Raw genomic sequence first — 19842 nt, 5'->3', positions numbered from 1 at the left:
ACTGTTTTGTAAATTATAAGAGACAACTTTCTGAATCTCAAACCACCACAGTCCTATCATTATAACCTCTGATGCAGTGCTTCTTCTTTTTAAAGACTCATTTATTTGAAAGTGATAGAGAGATAGGGGGACAGAGAGAGAGAGAGAAAGAGAGAGAGAGAGAGAGAGAGAGAGAGACAGAGAAAGAGAAAGAGAGAGAGACAAGCAGAGATCTTCCAGCCACTGGTTCATCCACCATGTGGCTGAAATAGACAAGGCTGGACAGATGGAAACAAACCAGGAGCTTCTTTCAGGAGTCTCCAAGTGGATACAGGGACTTTCAGGCCATTGCTGCTTTCTCAGGGCATTTGCAGGGAGCTGAATGGGAAGTGGAACAGAGCTGGGGGTTTAATCTGCAGCCATATGGGATGCCGATGTTGCAGTTGGTGGCTTAACGTGCTACACCACAATGACAATCTTGTTTTGTATTTATTGCGCATTTAAAGTTTTGTCATCTAAGAAAGCCTGTTGTTAATTTCATAGCCTAAGCAAGTTTACTTGTTTTTGAAATCAACTAGGCAGTGCTGGATAAATGTGTGAATATTTACATTAGAATTTGGGCCAAGTCATTTATTCACACCGCATATAATTTTTCTCATTTTTTTTGGCTTGACATCATATTTTTTTAAATCCAAAAATATTGTAAAAGCTCAAATTATTGGCAGGAACATTTAAAAACAAAGCAACAATATATGTTTTGATTATATTTTGACTTGTAAACTGGTTCTAAAAATTGAATTCCATGTTTTTTTTAATTTATCTTATGAATCTGGAAACACTGCTCCTTACAAAGCTAAGTCGTATGCATTATTAAATTTTGCTTTCTTTTTATGTACTAACCAGGCTTCTGTGAATTGAGACTGTATCCAACATCAAGTTCAACTAGATTCACTTTTGAAATATGCCATCAATTGGTCAAAATTATGTACTAATTTTTTTTAGTTTGGTTAACATTGGATAAAATTATTTTTTATTTAATTCTCTTTTTTTACATTAAGAAATTAAGAAATTAAAGATTTTTACCTTGAGAGCATTGCACTGTACTTTTGAGAAGTTTTTTTTCTGGTTGATAAGCACAGTGACTTCCTGTTGTAATTGGACCAGTATCTTTGTAGTTCAGCTAGCTCTGCAGGCGTCTTTTTATAGATTCTTTTTCATTAAATTGTATCAAGTATCCCATGTCTGTATTCTTCCTGATAACAAGATAGGAAAGGAAAATAATATATGGCTATATTGTTGTTTATTTTGTTCATATATTTGATTGATGATAAATCATAATTTAAAATGGCTCTCTCAGGACTTTTATAGTATTCAGTGTGGTTGAATTTCAAATTTGGTATTACTTTTATTCAATTAGCTTTGATATTCATTATTTTAATTTCCAAGTAAAGGTGTTTTTAATGTTTTGCCTTTTGGTGCATGCAGCTGAGCTTGCGACTGGTTCTTTTGATATTCTCTAGATTTCACTTTGTAAGCCTGTGCTAACACTGCTGAGTAAATTTGTGTGTATTTTGTTTTGAAATTTTCTATCCCCTACTGTCCCTGCTCCCTGTGCAACAAATGTCAGGTACTGGAATTTGGTCCATCCTCTGCTGTTGTCTTTCTTCTGATTCTTAATTTACAAAAAGCTTTCATTCTCTTGGTTCCTTCTCCTTTCTTTAACATCTTATTGCATGTTCCAGAGGTCAACAATGAAATGATTATTATTGCTTTTAGTTTTCTTGTACTCTATTCGTCTTTTTCTTTTTCAGGTTGAGTTTTTTTGGCTGTGTTTTTATTATTGTTTTGTTGTTTAATGTGTTTTTTCTCACCTACCCTCTTTTTTGCCTATCTCCCCCACATATCTGATGATAAATGTTTCCATTCATACTTCAGAGTATATATTGGGACTACTAATTCTGGGAAGCTTGTCTGGGTTTCCTATTCTGTTCAGTGTGTGAGTTTGCCAGTATGAAATACTTCATTCTGTAAAATTTGGCTGAAGTTCTGAGGGGGAATAAAAAATGGAATAAAAAATGCAAAGTTGGGGAGGGGGAAGAGGCAGCATACAGAAGGTGAGGATGAGAGAGGGAGAGGAAGACAGAGAGGGAGGTGTAGGGAGAGGAGGAGGAGGAAAGAGTTGTACACACACGTAGAAGGGTTTCCAATCTGTTGGCTCACTCACCAAATGCCTGCTGTGACTGCTGGTAGGTCTGGATGAAACAGGAAAGTAGAAACTTAATCCAGGTCTCTCATGTGAATTACAGGGACCTGTCTCTTTGGGTCCACATGTGCTGCCTCCCAGGTCCTGCATTAGCAGGAAATTACAATTAAGATCTAAAGGCAGAAGGCTGTAGAATGTAAGCATCCCAACTGGAATCTTGACTGGTGAGTGAAATAGCCATCCAAAGAGTGTCAGTTTTATGGTTTTACTTTGGGATTAGTAGGAGTAGAAAGGCAACTTCTTGGGAATGTGGTTTTTCCTCTCACATTTTTTGCTTCAGATTTGACCACTTTTTCAGCTTATTCTTCCTGCAGGCAATGCATGAGGAAATATTTGGCAAATTGTATGCTTTCTGTTATTGAGAAAGATACCTGTATTTTCCAAATTCTTCCTCCAAATACTGAGTTGGTTTAGTAATGAAGAAAAATAACTTAAAGGACATGGGAGGAAGGATCTATTTTTGCTATTCTGTTTGAATTACTTAAACTATCTGTAAAGCAGAGGGAGAGGATTGAAGGTTTAGCAGTTTTCTTGTCGCATGTCTGAGTAGAGATCTGTTTGTAAATCTGGGAGTAAAGCATGTTACATAAAGCTGAGTGAATTACTTCTCTTATTTCCCTGGCACATAACTTCACAGGGTATAAAAAAAGTTTTATTGACATGTAAAAAAATTTAACCAAATTTTATTTCTGTGTGTGTGTGTGTGTGTGTGTATTTGTATATCACCTATTTCATTTACTTGAAAGATTTACAAAGAGAAAGAGGTCTTCCACTTGCTGGTTCACTCTTTAAATGGCTACAGTGGTTCTTCTGGGCTTGTTCTGGATAGCTCATGGGAACAGGGCCCCATGCAGTTGAGCCAACCTCTATTGCTTTATCAGATACATTATCAAATGTAGCTGCTGGGACTTGAATTGGAGCTCAAAAAGGATGTCGACACTGCAGAACTCTACTTGCTGTGCCACATGACAGCCCTTAAATTGTATATATAAAAATCAATTCCAGATTTCTTAAAAGCACTAAATACAAAAGTTTAAAATCTAGAAGTATTCCTAAAATGGAAAATTAACAATTGATCTGTGTCAAAGACAAAAGTTTTACTAAATATTTCCTAATCACAAACCAAACCAAATTGGAAAATGTTGAGATACTTGACAATATAATATAATATTTTTATAGGCTATAGGTTATAAAAAATGCACAAGAAAATTTCTGTTAGGTCATATGGTTATATACATTATAGAAAGAGTTTTTAATAACTTGAGAAATCACAAATGAAAACTTTGTATAGTTAACAAAGGAGATCCTGTTTATTTTAACCTTGTGTTAGTAACACTGTGAAGTGACATGAATATCCACCTGGAGAATCATTAAATATTCATGCAAATCACCTAGTGATATGCATATTCTCCTGAATGCATCATACAAATTATTTGAGCATTAAAAAAATCAAATTAATGATTATTGTTTGAAAGGCAAAATAAAACATGTGAAGAGATCCAGGATGTATACAGACTGGCAATTATGTTTTAGTGCTTACTTTGGAAGCTGTGTTTAAATTTCAAATATTAATGTGTTTTGATTAGGTAAGAAATAATTAATTTTACCTGGATGTCAGCATTTAATCTTCTGCATCGTAATGAGATTTGAACCAGCCCTAGTCCTCTGGGCAGGCAATGCATTTTCTATTGCAAGCTGTAACAGGAAAAAAAAAAGTGCCAAGCTACCCTGACAGGTGCTGCTATTGTCATTTCTCAGTTAAAAAATAGAGACTTACATTTGAAACTGAGAAATGGGGCCTGTCAGGCTGGCTATTCAGATTTGGGAGTAGGTTCATTTCAAAAGACCAGCATCCCAGAGGACAGAGCTCAAAAAATGTAGCTCTCCAAGTTTTCTTTTGCTGAATACTGAAGAGTAATCCTAACAACTTGGTTAAAACCAAATCCATCTGACAAACAATGTAGAAATGAATACATTAACTGCTTTCCTGAGCATGTTTTACACTTAATCTTAGCAAAAAGGCTGAGAACCGATTGCTTGTATGTGTTTTAAATGTGATGCTTAATCGTTTTGTGATTTCTTCAAAGACCATGAATGGGTGGGTTGACAGTTGTAACCCAGTGGTTTGTCAGCTCTGAACTTAAGTCTTGTTGACAAAGTTACACATTATGTGGCAGAGGTACAAGCCAACCTCTGTTATGTTTAGCTGTTTCAAACATGTTTTATTACATTGTCTCAGAAAAATCATTGAAGTACTTTTTTACAAGCATTTGTATTACATGTGAGGCTTTTACATTAAGCCTTTTCCTTTAAATAGGCAGCAAAACTTTGATGAACAGGATTACTTACAAAACTCTAGTGTAATAGCTTTCAAGGGTTTATGTGAATAGTTACACAATGTTTGCCAAGCTTAACTTTTTTTAGTCTCTGAATTAGAATTATGTGTGAATAAAGAATGAAAGTTTATATGATAAAAAATTCTTATTATCTCTTTCAAATAAAATTTTAAAAAATATAGAAAACCAAAGTTTTTAGAAAGATCTTTGAAGATAATTCTAAATATAAACCAAATCTATTTGGGGATAATGAGTTAAAGGATTTATATCAGCACTTATATTTAGAGTTCTGGATATTGTTTTCCTATTTCAGTTTTACTTGCATATTGAGTTTGCATTGATCTGATTTATTTGCATTGCTTGATTACAAGGTATATTATTCCTTGCATTGATTTGCTTTTACTGTACCATACATGTAGAAGATTAATTTGGTTTTGTCAGTGATTATAAACTCAAACTCCTCAGGACTCGAAGTACATGTATAAAGTTGCAAGCATTGTGTTCTTTCACAACCCATAACCAGTGATCAGCACTTGCTATTTTTATTTCCCCAATTTAAAAACATGTTCTATTATTTAGGAAACTGAATCAGAATCTAGATAAATACCATGGCAGCAGATGGAACTGAGATATATAGATCTAAAAACATTACAAAAATTATACTTTGTTAGGCCAAAAGGATAGCAGAGATGTTAGTGGGTTTGTTGGTGGTAATTGGTTTTCATGACGGGAAACTGTAAATTTAGATAGAAGACTCCTAACCCTCTTCCTTGCTGAAACCTTGCTATATGCTCATGTTAGCCACGTAGTTTTCCAATTTCTCTTGTTTCTGATTCTTAGCTCTTCTGCTCTGCCCCTTTTAATGAGTTGTGTATTCTTACCTGCCTGACTGTATAATAGGGCTTGATTTCACCTTAATCTGTTTTCTGTCGCTTCAAGGATCATTCCTAGGCATAAACTTCTGGATAACTTGAAAGGTTTGTCATCACTGTATCTACACAATAACTACTGTATAAACAAAGATATGACCTTTTCAGATATATATTCTGAGTGAGGAGAAAAGCTTTAATAGTAGAAGCTACTGTATATCTTTGCTATTTTGATTCTTTTTTCTGTGGAGCTTTCCAAATAACATTTATTCATTAAAATATAGAAGTAGAAAGTGAACTGTCTTTAACATAAGGGCTACATTCTTATTTTTATTTTATATGCCTTATTATATGAACATCAATACATTCGTAAAACGTTTACAATATATTTTTTTAAAGATTTATTATTATTGGAAAGCTGGATATACAGAGAGGAGGAGAGACAGAGAGGAAGATCTTCCATCTGATGTTTCACTCCCCAAGTGAGCCACAACGGGCCGGTGCGCGCCGATCCGATGCCAGGAACCAGGAACCTCTTCCGGGTCTTCCACGCGGGTGCAGGGTCCCAATGCATTGGGCTGTCCTCAACTGCCTTCCCAGGCCACAAGCAGGGAGCTGGATGGGAAGTGGAGCTGCCGGGATTAGAACCGGCGCCCATATGGGATCCCGGGGCTTTTAAGGCGAGGACTCTAGCCGCTAGGCCACGCCGCCAGGCCCACGTTTACAATATTTTAAGGATTTTGCTATCAAACTAACTGACTTCAAAAAGTTACAGACATTCCACCAGATTAGTAGAGGACCTAAAAAATTATTTCTCAACTGGGATGAGTACAAGGAATTTATCCATCATCTGTTATGTATTTTCTGATAATTGATCATGTACCAGGCATTGTTCTAGATGCTGGGACAATAATAATGAGAAGAAAATCTTTCTCATGACATGTGCATTCTATGTGTGCAGGAAATGGAAAAAATAAGCTATTTTTGACAACTAACTTGATATCATGATATTCACTATGGAGGAAAAAATAGTATAAAAGTGAATGTAGAATGCTGAAGGATGACTGAAGTAGGATGCAAGTTCCAAGGAAGGCTGCAGAGGCAAGGTGCCACTGGAGTCTAAGTCCCAGGAAGATGTGGAAAGTGAGCAGGGAGAACTATGGACAAAGACACTCCTGCAGCGCAAAGAGCATAATCAAAGACTGGAATGGGAATATTTTAACAGCAGAGAAATAAACAGTGAAATGGGGTGAGAAAAGAGAGGGCTTGCAGGGTGGTAGGGGATAGAAGAGACAAGGCCAAAGCATTCCTGAGTGGTCATATCATACCAAATCTTTGTAAAAATACAACTTTTTTTTTATTCTGTCAGACAAGGGAAGTTGTTGTATGATTTGGGGGAAAAAGCCTCACATGATGCAACTAATTTTGGTGGTTTTGACCTAGCATTTCTATTCAAAACATACTTGAGGTAGATAAGACAAACAACAGATAAGCATTGAATGCTCTTTTGCTTAAATCCAGGTGAGAGATGATGATGGTCAGGGTCAGGAGAGGCAGTGCTTGGTGAGACATGAGTTGAGTTTTGGTACCCTTTCAACTTGGGATCAAATAGACACCATGAGTAACAGAAGGATTTCAGAACTATTTATGTGACTTTTGAACAACTTCACCAGAAAGAGATTATAATAACTCAGTTGAGAGCGGCCGTGGAATGTACTATTTGGGAAAAAAATCAAAATTACAAGTTTTTGTATATTTAACTAATATAATTGAGTAGTTTTCAGTTTAGATTATATATGCTTTTGGAGTAAAGTTTCTGTGAGAATGAGGTTCCAAACAGAGCTATCAAGGGTGAACCCCAGTATATTGCTTAAAATATCTCATCTGTTCCTAGAGTTTCTATCTATGTCCTGGCAATATTTTGAAGAATCTCTTTCATATCCATTTTCTTTCATGGCATCAAAGTGACAAGCCTTTCCCAAAGAGCTGCGCCATGCCATTCAGGAGAGGGAGCCTCAAAGGGTTCCAATGCCCTGTAAGACTCATAAGTAATGGCTCCCAAGCTTCGCTTCTCAGGTGGATTCTGTGTTTACTCCGAATGTCCTGTGCTTGGTTCAGCTTAGAAAGAACATTGCTTATTGCTAAGAAATTCTCACTGCACTCTGTTCTGATATCTGTAGCCTCAAGCTTTATTTTTAAAATTGTGTTGCCATTGTCAGCTGTAGTTAATAAGCACAGTTTGTATATTGGTTTAGTGCTGGATTTTTGGTCCTTCCTATATGGAAAATACTAATGATAATAAAATATCATGTAATAGGGTATTTGACTTTCTGAAAAAATATGTTTATGTTGCCCCTGCATATATTGTGTTGATATACAAATACTATTCTGTATAATATTGCCTTCACAAATATCAACTGTTGGTAAAATGCAGGAAAAAAAGGAGATAAAATACATGGATATTTCAGGAAATTAAAGGGAAACTACTGAAGAGACAGTTTCATGGGGAAAGGAATCTGGTAGCTACAACAATGCAAGTGGTGGGGTCACTGGCTTTGGCTTTCCAGCATTTTCTACTTTCTTTTTTTTTTTTTGTCCTCCAGAATGCGAATTTTGGACAAAGAGCACACAGTTGAATAGTTCACTGGTTGGATCATTCCTACGCTCACCCATGGATTACTTGACTGACATTTGCCTAACAGAATGCATTTAAGATAAAGTTATCTGAAAAAGGAAGGGTAGAGACAGGCATTTGGCACAGCAGTAAAGATGCTACTTGGGAAACTTGTATCCCATATCTGATTGTCTGGGCTGAAATACCAGCTCGTCTTCAAACTGTAGCTTCCTGCTAGTGTACACCTTGGAGACACCAAGTTAGACACTCAGAATTGGTTCCCTGCCACTGACTTTGGAGATTGTTCTTAGTTCCTCAATCCTGACTTCAGGTTGACTCTGTCTGGGCTATAATAGGCATCTGGAGATTAGCCTGCACATAGAAATTATCTTCCCATATGTGCCTGCCTGTAAAACCCTTTTGCCTTTAAAATAAATTTTTAAAAAAATTTAAAAGATCAAATACAGGTGAAACGCAAGCAGCACAAATACTACAAGGGACATTTCAGAGAACAAAATTGATTAGTAAAAATACATTTTTTAAAGATTTATTATTATTGGAAAGCCGAATATACAGAGAGGAGGAGAGACAGAAAGGAAGATCTTCCATCTGATGTTTCACTCCCCAAGTGAGCCGCAACGGGCCGGTGCGCACCGATCCGATGCCAGGAATCAGGAACCTCTTCCAGGTCTCCCACGCGGGTGCAGGGTCCCAAAGCTTTGGGCCGTCATCGACTGCTTTCCCAGGCCACAAGCAGGGAGCTGGATGGGAAGTGGAACTGCCGGGATTAGAACCGGCGTCCATATGGGATCCCGGGGCTTTTAAGGCGAGGACTTTTTTAGCCACTAGGCCACGCCGCCGGGCCCTGTAAAAATACATTTATAATCTTGCATTTAAAATTTTCTACACCAAAGTAAGCAGCTCAATTCAATTTTCCACTAATGCTTTCAAGTACTCTTACATTACTGAGGGTATCTTGATAAACATAATCTAGTATATTAAAGGTCTAGTTTCTGTGACTGATGGTTGAAATAAGAATTGAACATTAGAAGTAAATTTATAGAAATTTTAAGGTCAGGAAAGATATAAAATACAAAGTTAAAGCAATAAAAAGTTTAAAATGGTACCAGAATTGGCAGATTGCCTTGTCTTGCCTTAAAAAAATGAGGAGGATTTTATTTTTAAAAATACCAGAATAATTACAAGACATGATATGAAGTTGAAAAACTCATAATATATTGGCAAACAAAGAGTTAGAACTTTTAATGGCTTCAACATGCCAATATGGAAGAGGTGAAGACCCTAATGGAAATATGAGCAAAGAACTTTATCTGACATTTTGTAAAGGAAGAAAGGTAAATGGCCAAAGAATACATGAGACTACAATCAGTCTCCCTAGCATTCAAAGATATAAAATGAAAATCACAATGAGATGCCATTTTCACTTACTAAATTGTCAATGACATTAAAATCATTTTACAAAGTGTTTTGAAGTGTGCAATGAAAGAGAAGTTCCCTGAATGAATGGTTAGAGGCATTCTGGGAAAATAGTCAACACCCGACATTTTCCACTTAAATTCAATAGTGAAGACCTTGTTATTGTTCCTGTTGCTGAAAAAATAAGAACCTAAATCTGGTAGGTTCCAGGAAAAATAACGCATTGTTGAGAAGGATTTATGATATCCTATGGAATCTGAACTGGTACTGAATATTCAGGTCCAGGTAATAAAAAAATTCTAGGCCTCCCTGGGTGTCCTGTCTCTCAGAGCACTGTCGGTGTGACTGTGTTTAGCCAGGGTAAGGTGCTTAAGATGCTTCATGAGATCCCTGGGAGGCAGTCTCTGGATAGTGTTGCAGGGCTCCACATAGAAGATGAGCCAATCCCTGTGTCATATTTCTGTAGACTGAAACAGTGATAAGCAAGGGGAAGAAATCTGGTGAGAAGGACCAGCAGTGCTGCCACTCACCATTTAATTCACATCTGAGAATGTACCAACCAGTATTTGGTTCTTGGTACATGTAAAGAATGACAGTAGGTTTACCGATGCTTTAAATGATGAATTTTGATTTTTCTCATGCTCAACGCATTAGATGTCTTCAACATGTTTTCTGTTAATTCTACATGATTTTACATGTAATTTGTAGATAGCCTATTGTACATACTTCATATTCCATAGATAATATGTGTATACTTCTATGAACCAAAAATATTGAATGGAGCTTAATCTTTGCTTGTATATATGATAGTACAGTGAGAACACTTTGAAGTTTCTGCTTAATAGAAAGCAGTACGTGAATTACAATCAATTGTGTGCAATAAAGGAGTCACTTGGAAGTTTTCACCTCTCATTCACACTGAATTACTTATTCAAGCATCTTCCTGTGGTACACCTAAACTATTTTATATTTTATTAATAATGTTTTCTCTCTATCTTAAATGTGAAGAGATATGTTAGAACAGTACTAGAAAAGAAGAAAGCAGTCATTTATATGTGAAAATGATCGACAGGAGCTAGCATAATCACCAGAATTATGGATAACCAACATCAATTAGTAAGGAATATTCTATCATCTGAGGATGCAGTTTGCAGAATGAGCAATATTTTTTTATGGTAATTAAGGAATCATTAAGGATAACCACTTCAGAAGTTAAGAATTTATGAAATCTTTATACACTTGGAGCAACCTGTTGACTTTGATTCCTACAGTGACTTCAATGGAAGCCATATGTATTGAGCCTTGGACTGGGAAGAGGAAAACCTACCCAAACAGAAAGGCCAGGTTATGATTAAAGTAATGGATAGGGAGAACTACAAACTGAATAGATGACATTTGAAAGTAAAGGCAGAATCCCTTCTCTATGAATTCAGATCTTCAGATTGCAATGTGAAAATGAGCATTCTTTTGATAGACAATAACTGAATGTAATGAGAAAATAAAAGCAAAAATTACCACTATCAATGAATTTCCCAATAATCAAGGGATTCATTTGAATTTCCATATATATATATATATATATATATATATATATATATATATTCAACTTGAAAAATATCAACAGCAGCCAAACAACAACAGTGAAAAGATTCAAATACTCTAAACTGAGCAAATTCATGCAATTATAAAAGAAGCTTTAGGCCACTTATCAATTATACATGTACAATACTGGAGGGCAGGGATTGCAGCTGACACATCCTTACATCCCCCAAAGCACAGAGCACAATGACTTGCATGTTGCAGATATTCAGCAAATATTTGTTGAAAGAAGACTTCTTAATGGAATGCTAAGTAGGTCTGAGACAGGCTGTCTATATCTGTGAAACTTACATTTTTAAGGACAAAACTAACAAACATCAACTAACTAAACAGTATCAAAAATTCTGAATACATGAAGTTTTAGATGTAGTTATGTAAAAGGTGGATGTTTTATGATTTTCTTAAGTTGATAGCAAAATAGAATTCAAAGGAAAGATCAATGCGATTTTTGGGTTACATAAAAGATGTTGTGAGGAAGATATTGACTTAAGCTTTGCAAAATGGAGAAATGTTAGAACAGTAGAGTGAGAAAACAGGGTAAGGTAAGTAAAATACAGTTTTAAAATCATGAGGCTCAAGATAAGTAATAGAAAAATGGAATTGTCACCAATAGCCACAACATTGGAGTAAAAGCAGAGGGAAACATAAGCAGAGACATAGGCACAGAATGCTTTATTCTGAGCTTGTTTTATCAATTCCACATGAAGCTGCTCCTTGAAGGCATCATAACTTATTCCTGCGTGACAGAACTAGTAACTGTCACACTGCTATTAGAAGGAAATATGTCTTTTGGTTCAGTTAATTCAATTCCACATGTGTTTATCAAGTACTTATCTGAGCAAAGTACTATGGAGTCATCCATGTACAAGCGATTAAAACTTCATTGGCTCACAGAACATTTGCTACATCGTTTCACTTTGAAAAGAATTAACTCTTTCCATAACCTTTTAGATCTTCATATAGAAGTGTCTTGAGTTAGAGGTTTAAAATTAGAATATATGATGCCAACTGGGTTGTCTGACTCTTCATATTCAAGCTGGGTCTACAAAAATTCCATTAAGAAAAAAAACACGTCTCTAAGAATATTCTATGGTTTACAGTTACACTATAATTTTATATGTATTAACTTCAATTTTCAGGATTATGCATCTAGTAGCTTGAATCAATAGATTTTTGAAAATTTTTCTATATCATGAAACTGAGATGAATAGGATGATTTAATTTTCCTAATGTTTCCGCCAATTGGTGTACTGGAGATCACACCTTGAATACAAGAATTTTAGAAGAGAACATCAAATGTGTTTTATATTGTACAATAGTACAGCAGAGTGCTATTCTCTATGAAATTTAGCTTACAAAAGCTTTTGCACTGCTTTAAGTAGGCTGGGGAATAATTAGTAAGGAAATCTCACTAAGAATGAATTAAATGTGAGCTTATCGCCATAGCCTAGTAACTGGAGTCCTCACCTTGCATGCACAGGATCACATGTGGGCACTGGTTCTTGTCCCAGTTGCTCCACTTCACAGACAGCTCCCTGCCTGTGTCCGGGGAAGGCAGGGAGGACAGTCCAAAGACTTGGGAACCTGCAACCATGTGGAATACCCTGAGGAGGCTCCTTGCTCCTGTCTTGGGATCAACTCAGTTTCAGCCATTTTGCTGTTTGGACAGTGAGCTCTGATTCTGTCTGTATATCTGGCCTTCCCAATAAAAATGAATAAATCTTTTCAAAATTGATTTAAATGTTCAACATTTGTCATGATTTCAAGTTCACAGCTAAGAGTATACAGTAGCATTGTTTTCTTCAGGAAGATTCTTGCTTTTTCATTTCTTCGGTGGCTTTTCATTTAAGAGGATGTATCGTGGCTTTTCATTTAAGAGGATGTATAGTAACTGTGTAATAGAGAGTATAACATCCAGATATGAGGTTACAATGCAGTAATCCCACAGCCTGTGGAACTGTATCATCATTACCATCATCATCATCATCATAAAAGAAGTTAAAAAAAGAGTATACTGGTTGAACTAAAGGGGGAAATAAAAAGATTTTTTAAGTATTTCATGAATGTAGAATCATGGTTCTTGTCCCTTTTCCAGAACAAAATACAGAAGCAATTTTTTATCTAAGCTTAGGAGGAACATAGTAATGGTGTTTAATGGAAGCTGTTAAATGTGTACAAAATAGTATCCTTCCTTCTCCTCTCACACAACAGGAAAATATTTCTGTAGCTGAGAAGCAATAACCTGCTGTAATAAATCCAGATAACTAAGATCAAGAAAACTGACATAAAGAAAATGTGAATTTTGATGTGCTTCTGATAGCAATATAATCACTACAGCTAACTGTTCATCTGAGCCTTAAGTTATCTGAGATTTGGAAATTAGAGAGTTGTCAAATACATCTATTTCTCTTCATAAGTATTTTCTTATATAGTGACAACTGGAGAAGCAAATTAAATAAAACCATTTTGTCCATGATTTCTCCCCAATCATTACCAGTATTACTATTTCTAAGTAACAAATAATGCTATGGACTAAAATTTCTAAGGTTATGTTTGCAGTTCATCTGGGTTCACTTACGAGTGAATGCAGTGAAATGATACCTGGCCAAAAAATAGTGAATTATGGGATTCATGTGACAGAAAATAAATGTACCACAGATATTTCCATGTTCGTATCTTACTCCTTGTTTTTATTTTCTGTAGAGATATTTTAAGAAGCAAAGGTGATTTGATCAAATCACTTTGGTGAAGCTTCATGAATTCCTAAGTTAAAAATCAGCTTTTTGGGGATCATCAAACAACTGGTGCTGATTCCATTTAATTTTATAACTATAAGCTTTGAAGGTAAAAGGAAATCATGAGATTAAAACTGAGGTAAGGATCATTCTGTGGAGAATCCCCTCAAATGAATAAAGGGGACTATGTGTTTTGCATAGAAGGTGGTAGAAAACTGTACCTAGATTTAATCAGTGTATCTGGTATAGTCAACCCTGATTTTAGCTAATTTAATGGTTTTGTGGAAGACAAATGTTACTCATCAAAGTGGGAGAACATTTAGGAGGTTGTTGCTGAAGATTTAAAAATGGTATGAGTCTTAGCAGAGTAGGGATCCCAGATATGAAGAAATAGGAAGTTAAACATGAGCTAGGAAATGCAAAGACCTTGATGATGAATTGCAATGATTTTTGAAGGAAGAGTTTGATTTCTCTTTAGAAACTTACTACTAATATTGCTTTGTTTGAAGAGCAGAAAGCTGACATCAGGATCGGGCTTACTGTTTTGGAGAGTCTGAACTTCAGACAGATGTCTCAGCTAGATTAGGCTTTGGATTCTTCTGGTTAAAGATGAGTTAGATTCTTTATGGCTAGGGATGCTTTTAGGAATTTTAACACAATGTGATCTTGAGTACAGAGTCACATGTTGAAGAAATACATAAACAGAAAGGTAAGCATAATCATGTTTCAAATGTGCTTCTCATTTAGAAATATTACTGGGTCTCATCAGTTTTGTTGACTGTTCTGTCCCGGGTACCTAAAAGACAAAAACCTGTTAATGACCAAAGAAATATTTGTAGAATTGATTCCCTAAATGAGTAGTCGATATACAGTAAACTTTCTGACCAAAATATACAGTGTGCATACTACAACAATTAACTTTTTTTCAGCAATTAACTTTTACTTGAGTCTTTCATGTAAACAACAAATATTGAGCAATAAATCTTATCCTAGTCTTTACATCACAGTTGGATGCATTGATCCGGAAATCTATAAGTTGGAACAAATATGTTATTTCCGCACATTTCCTACACACAGTGGTTGACCAGGAACACAACAACCAAGATAATAATTTCTATTTAAGCAGGAGAACAATGGGAATCACACAATAGTCATTGATTCACGGCAACTCTGAAATCCCACTTGGTAGGAGTGATGAGGCTCTTTATTCTGGATGGGCTCCAGTTCTCCTGAAAACAAATCCTCAGGTGTTGTTCCACAAGGCTTTAATCTTATCCTATTTGGTAAGGTATGTAGTTCATGCTTGTTCTAAACCTTGGAGGAAGGAGTTAAAGAGCCCTCTCCTCTTTGTTGGTGGGACTACACTTCCAGTCTGCCTCTTATCTTCAGAAACTTGAAGACCAGGAATTGCTTTTAAAAGACTCAATTCCTTTTTATATGACTTTAGAGTGTCTTTTAAAGTACACGTTTCTTAAAATCATGGATTTTTTTAAAATTTTATTTGCTGATTTGAAAGTCAGAGTTACAGTGAAGGAGTGACTCAGAGACATGGATAAAATTCTTTGAGCCACTGGTTTACTTTCCAGATGGCCACATGATCAGGGTTGAGTGGGATAGAATCCAGGAGCCAGGAGCTTGAGCCTGGTCTTTGCTGGTGGGATAGTAGCCCTAATAGTTAGGCCTTTTTCTATCTCTTTTTCCAGGTCCTTAAAAGGGAGCTGGGCTGGAAGTGGAGCTAGAGGGACTCTAACCAGTGACAAAGTGGGATGCTGATGTTGTGGGCAGTGGTTTTGCCTGGCTATATTACAATGAAGGCCGCTAAAGCTACTATTAAAGTGTGTTTGGTTCAATTCACCATGTTCTGCTAAGTTTCCAGACCTAGAGGTATTTTGCAATTGTTACACTTATAGGTAGTATCCTTAGTCTGTTTTAATTGATGCACTTCATTGAAAAAATGTGTATGGTGTTTGCAATAATAATAAGCCAGTGCAACTTCCCTTATTAAAAAGTTAAAATTGTTGCAGAACTAGCTAGTCCATTCAAACCTCTTGGAAGTGGGAATGACGGTTTTCCCCATTTACAATCAGGGGAAGTTGGAGATGAAGATCAGTTCTATCATTAGACATGGAAAGCTCTGGGATATTTGTGTTCCCTCTTATCCCTTTTAGTGAATAGACTAGCTGTCTCCTGAACTCATTTGTTTTCTCGTGGTATTAACAATGGCTAACGGATAGTAACTCCAGGGTATACTATCCAATCTCACAATCTCTCTGCCCAACGAATCATCAGCTATATATATTTTTTTCTTCTGTTTTGTTCTGGATGATGGCTTGGCCAGATATTTCCCTTGCATTTCTGTGCCATAATTTTTTAGCCTGAAATAAGGTTCCATGCTTTCTGCCAATGGGTTTCCAGGTTTTGTGATATATTTTAGAATTTTCTTTGCTATCACACTTTTCCCAGTTATTAATTTCTGTCAATTGTTGCTATAATAACAAGTCCAGTAGTCAGCAAACTTCATTGTGTACAATAACTTATATTAGCCTCTCATTTACTGTGGATTGCTTGAAGCAGCTTTGTCGTATACTGTGAGGTCAGGCTCTGGGTTGCACCTTGTGATAGCTTATTGGAGAACTGAGAATGAAGGAAAAGCTCCAACCTGAGCATGCTGTGAACAGACTGGATGGAAGGTGGCAGGCTGAGTGGAAGCCTGCAAGGATTATTAAAGATTTAATTCAAATTTGGTATTCCCTCCCTTTCACCACTTTTCCGTTTGTGAAGTTGCATACTCCTCCACAGTACAGGGTAGTGAAGAAGTGTGAATATTGCTATACTTGAATACAAGCCATATATGGCTTGAGATCTACATATGATCCAAAGCAATCAATGTCATTAGGGCTCTATAAGCCTTTTTGATTAAAAAAAAAGCAGTAGTATTTAAAAATCAACATGGAAATTCTTTTATTCTGGTAACTTATATAAATATATTTCTAAAACAAAGAGCATTTGTCTTATTTTTGTTATAAAATATAAATCAGTGTGGTGAGAGTGTATCTATTTTTAATCAATTGTTTATAAAATATATCCCTGAATGATACTGTATTCTTCAAGGTATCTGGGACATTGTTAAACTCACAATTAAATTTAAAGTTTAGTTTCCTGTTTTAAAATTTATTCTCAGCTGAATGATATTCGTTACTTTTTAGAGAAGTTTTGACTGCTTGTTTTAAATTGTACTTGTCCAGAAATGTACCAAGTTTGCCATGGAACAAAGAGCATAATTTGAAACAGATTATAAGAACTAATAGTTGTTCTAAAATATCAGGGAAAGGTTCAGGTTAATTCTGGTGCATCACCTAAGAGAAAAGTAAAATACTGAGGAATCAATTTAACATGGAAGAGAGATGACTTGGCCATTAAAAATCAATCAAAAGTAAACTTTCAAAGTTCAAAGAAGAAATTGTTATATATATAAAAAAATGAAAAATTGCTTTTGTGAGTAGTTTTACTTGAAATGTTAACATCTGCTTTAAAATAAATATGATTTAATGAAGAGAATAACATGTCTCCATGGGGGGAAAAGGGAAAAAAAAGATGCTTTGATGTAAGAAAATTAGTAAACTTAGTTTACAACAAGATTTGCAAGAGCAAGGAAAGTGATCTCAATGTTGAAAGAAGAAGACTATTCGAAGAAAGCCGTTGATGTCATTAGCAATATATTAGATACAATGCACTAAAAATTGTAAATTGCACAAGTAAAAGTGCTATTTGGGAACTCGCCATGGTGCACAGAACTCCTTATTCCAGCATTCCTAAATGTTAGCATTAAGTTTGAAGCCTAAGACTGGAATAAACAACAAGGATCTCCTTGAGTCCTCGATTTTGTTTCATACAGCATCCTGAGTAAACACGCTGCATTCCTGTGCTAGTTTACTACTCATGTAAGTGGAGTGAGTTATTTCTTTGGTACTTTTTTCTTATTTTTGTGTTCATTATTTCCTTGTAAAGCCTGATGCATTCGTCTGCCTCCAAGAACGTTAGGAAGGTTCTGTTATGCATGCAAAGGAAAGAGAGGGTAATATTCAGCTTCTGACATTAAAATGTGATTTTCAGGGTTATAGAAAGGCAAGAAGCTTGGGAGTTCATTTTACCCAGAGAGAAAGGATTTCCTAAATTTATTCATCTATTTCTAGAACTTTATCAAAAGCATGTAGATTTTCCTCTTAGAATTTTCAAAGGAGCAGCACAGATCTGCCTGACTCAGCTCCTCTCAGTTAGGGGGACAGAGTGGGGAAGAGTGAGAAAGATGGCCTGTCAGACACCTTTTGAGGACGTCTCTGTCTTGGTACAGGTATGGGGATGAGGGAGTTACTTTTTTTTGGTAAGAATTCTTTCTTTTAAAGGCAGAGTTAGAAAATAGAAAGAACGAAACAAAGAAATCTTCTGCCTCCTCAAATGACCAAAATAACCAGGGCGGGGCCAGGCTGAAGTCAGGAGCCAGGAGCTTCACCCAAGTCTCCCACATGAATACAGGAGCTGAAGCACCCCAGCAACCCGCTGCTGCTTTCCCAGAAACATTATCATGGAATTGGATCAGCAGTGGAGCACCTGGGTGGTCAGTGTTGCAAGCATATTTGGTGTACTGCAACACTGGCCCCAAAGGGCTTTATTGGTATCTAATGAGATAGAGGGTGATATTGCTTAGTCATGGCTAGCCCCAAAATCCAGGCCCAGGAACTGATTGTCACCTACACGCATGTTCTATTTGACTTTCTCAGTGTTAACCCCTTGTATCAACATTTATAAGTGAAGGCATTTTACATAAAATTTCAGATTTCTAGATTTTATTAGGAAGTCTGCAGAGTGGTCCACACAGAGCCATAGGTAAGTACTGTGGCCCTGGTAAGCAAGGAAACATTACTCTATTTTATGTAGATAGAATTATAGCAGGGTTTTCATTAACTTGATTTTTTAAAAAAGATTTTTATTGAGAAGTCAGATTTACAGAGGAGAGACAGAGGGAATGATCTACCATCTGCTGATTCATTCCCCAAACCGCCACAATGGCAGGAGCTGAGCCAATCAAAAACCAGGAGTTAGGAGCTTTTTTCCAAGTCTCCTACATCAGGACTAAAACATTCACTTTGGGATAGAATTGTCTGCCGCCTGGGCAGGCGAACAAGCATTTAGGTCATCTCCTGCTGCTTATCCAAGTCCTAGGGAATAGCAGGATAAATGCTCTCAGTTTGAAGGTGTTATGCATTTTGCAGAAACATTAAAGGTATTGTGTAGTTGTGAATGTGTAGATATAAGGGGAAGATAATGGAAGATATGATCAGAAATATAAAAATACTTATATTTCATTCTAAAATATTTGGTATCATTTCTTAAAAAGTGAATATTTTAGTTAAGACATGAAGATATAATGTACTCTCTGTTTTTACAGGATTTCTGTCAACTCAGGTTATGAATAGACTATATAAGTATATAAGTAGACGGGATGAGACCAGAGGAGAAGATAATGGTGAATTGGATCAGGCATTTAGAGGGAGGAGGGAGATTTAAGATTTTATTTTTAATGTATTTTAAGTAGAATCAACAATTCCCTGATGATCAGGGTATGAGATATTAGAGAAAAAAAAATAATTATGACACCCTGAAGAGTTTTGCCTTCAGCACTTGGTGGATATAGCTCCCTTCAACTGATAGGGGAAAAGACTGTGAGAAAAAAAAATGTCTTGGGAGGAAAAGCAGGCTTTCTGTTTTGCATGTGGTTAAATTGGGAATGTTCAATTTGAAAATGCTAGGTAATTGGTTGTTATAGAAGGTTGCAGTTAGGGAGATGAGCCAAATATGGTCACATGTTGAGTAGTCATATGCAAAGAAGTGGCATTTAAATTTGTGAGATAGGGATAGGAGCCAAATATCCTTGAGTACAGGTAGTGAAGAGGACAAAGAAACTTAGGGACATGCCAATGCTTAAGCATTAGTAGAAAGAAAATGAACCGGC

The sequence above is a fragment of the Ochotona princeps genome, chromosome 12 (assembly GCF_030435755.1).
Source record: "Ochotona princeps isolate mOchPri1 chromosome 12, mOchPri1.hap1, whole genome shotgun sequence".
Classification (NCBI taxonomy): Eukaryota; Metazoa; Chordata; class Mammalia; order Lagomorpha; family Ochotonidae; genus Ochotona; species Ochotona princeps.
This window is presented reverse-complemented; position numbering follows the sequence as displayed.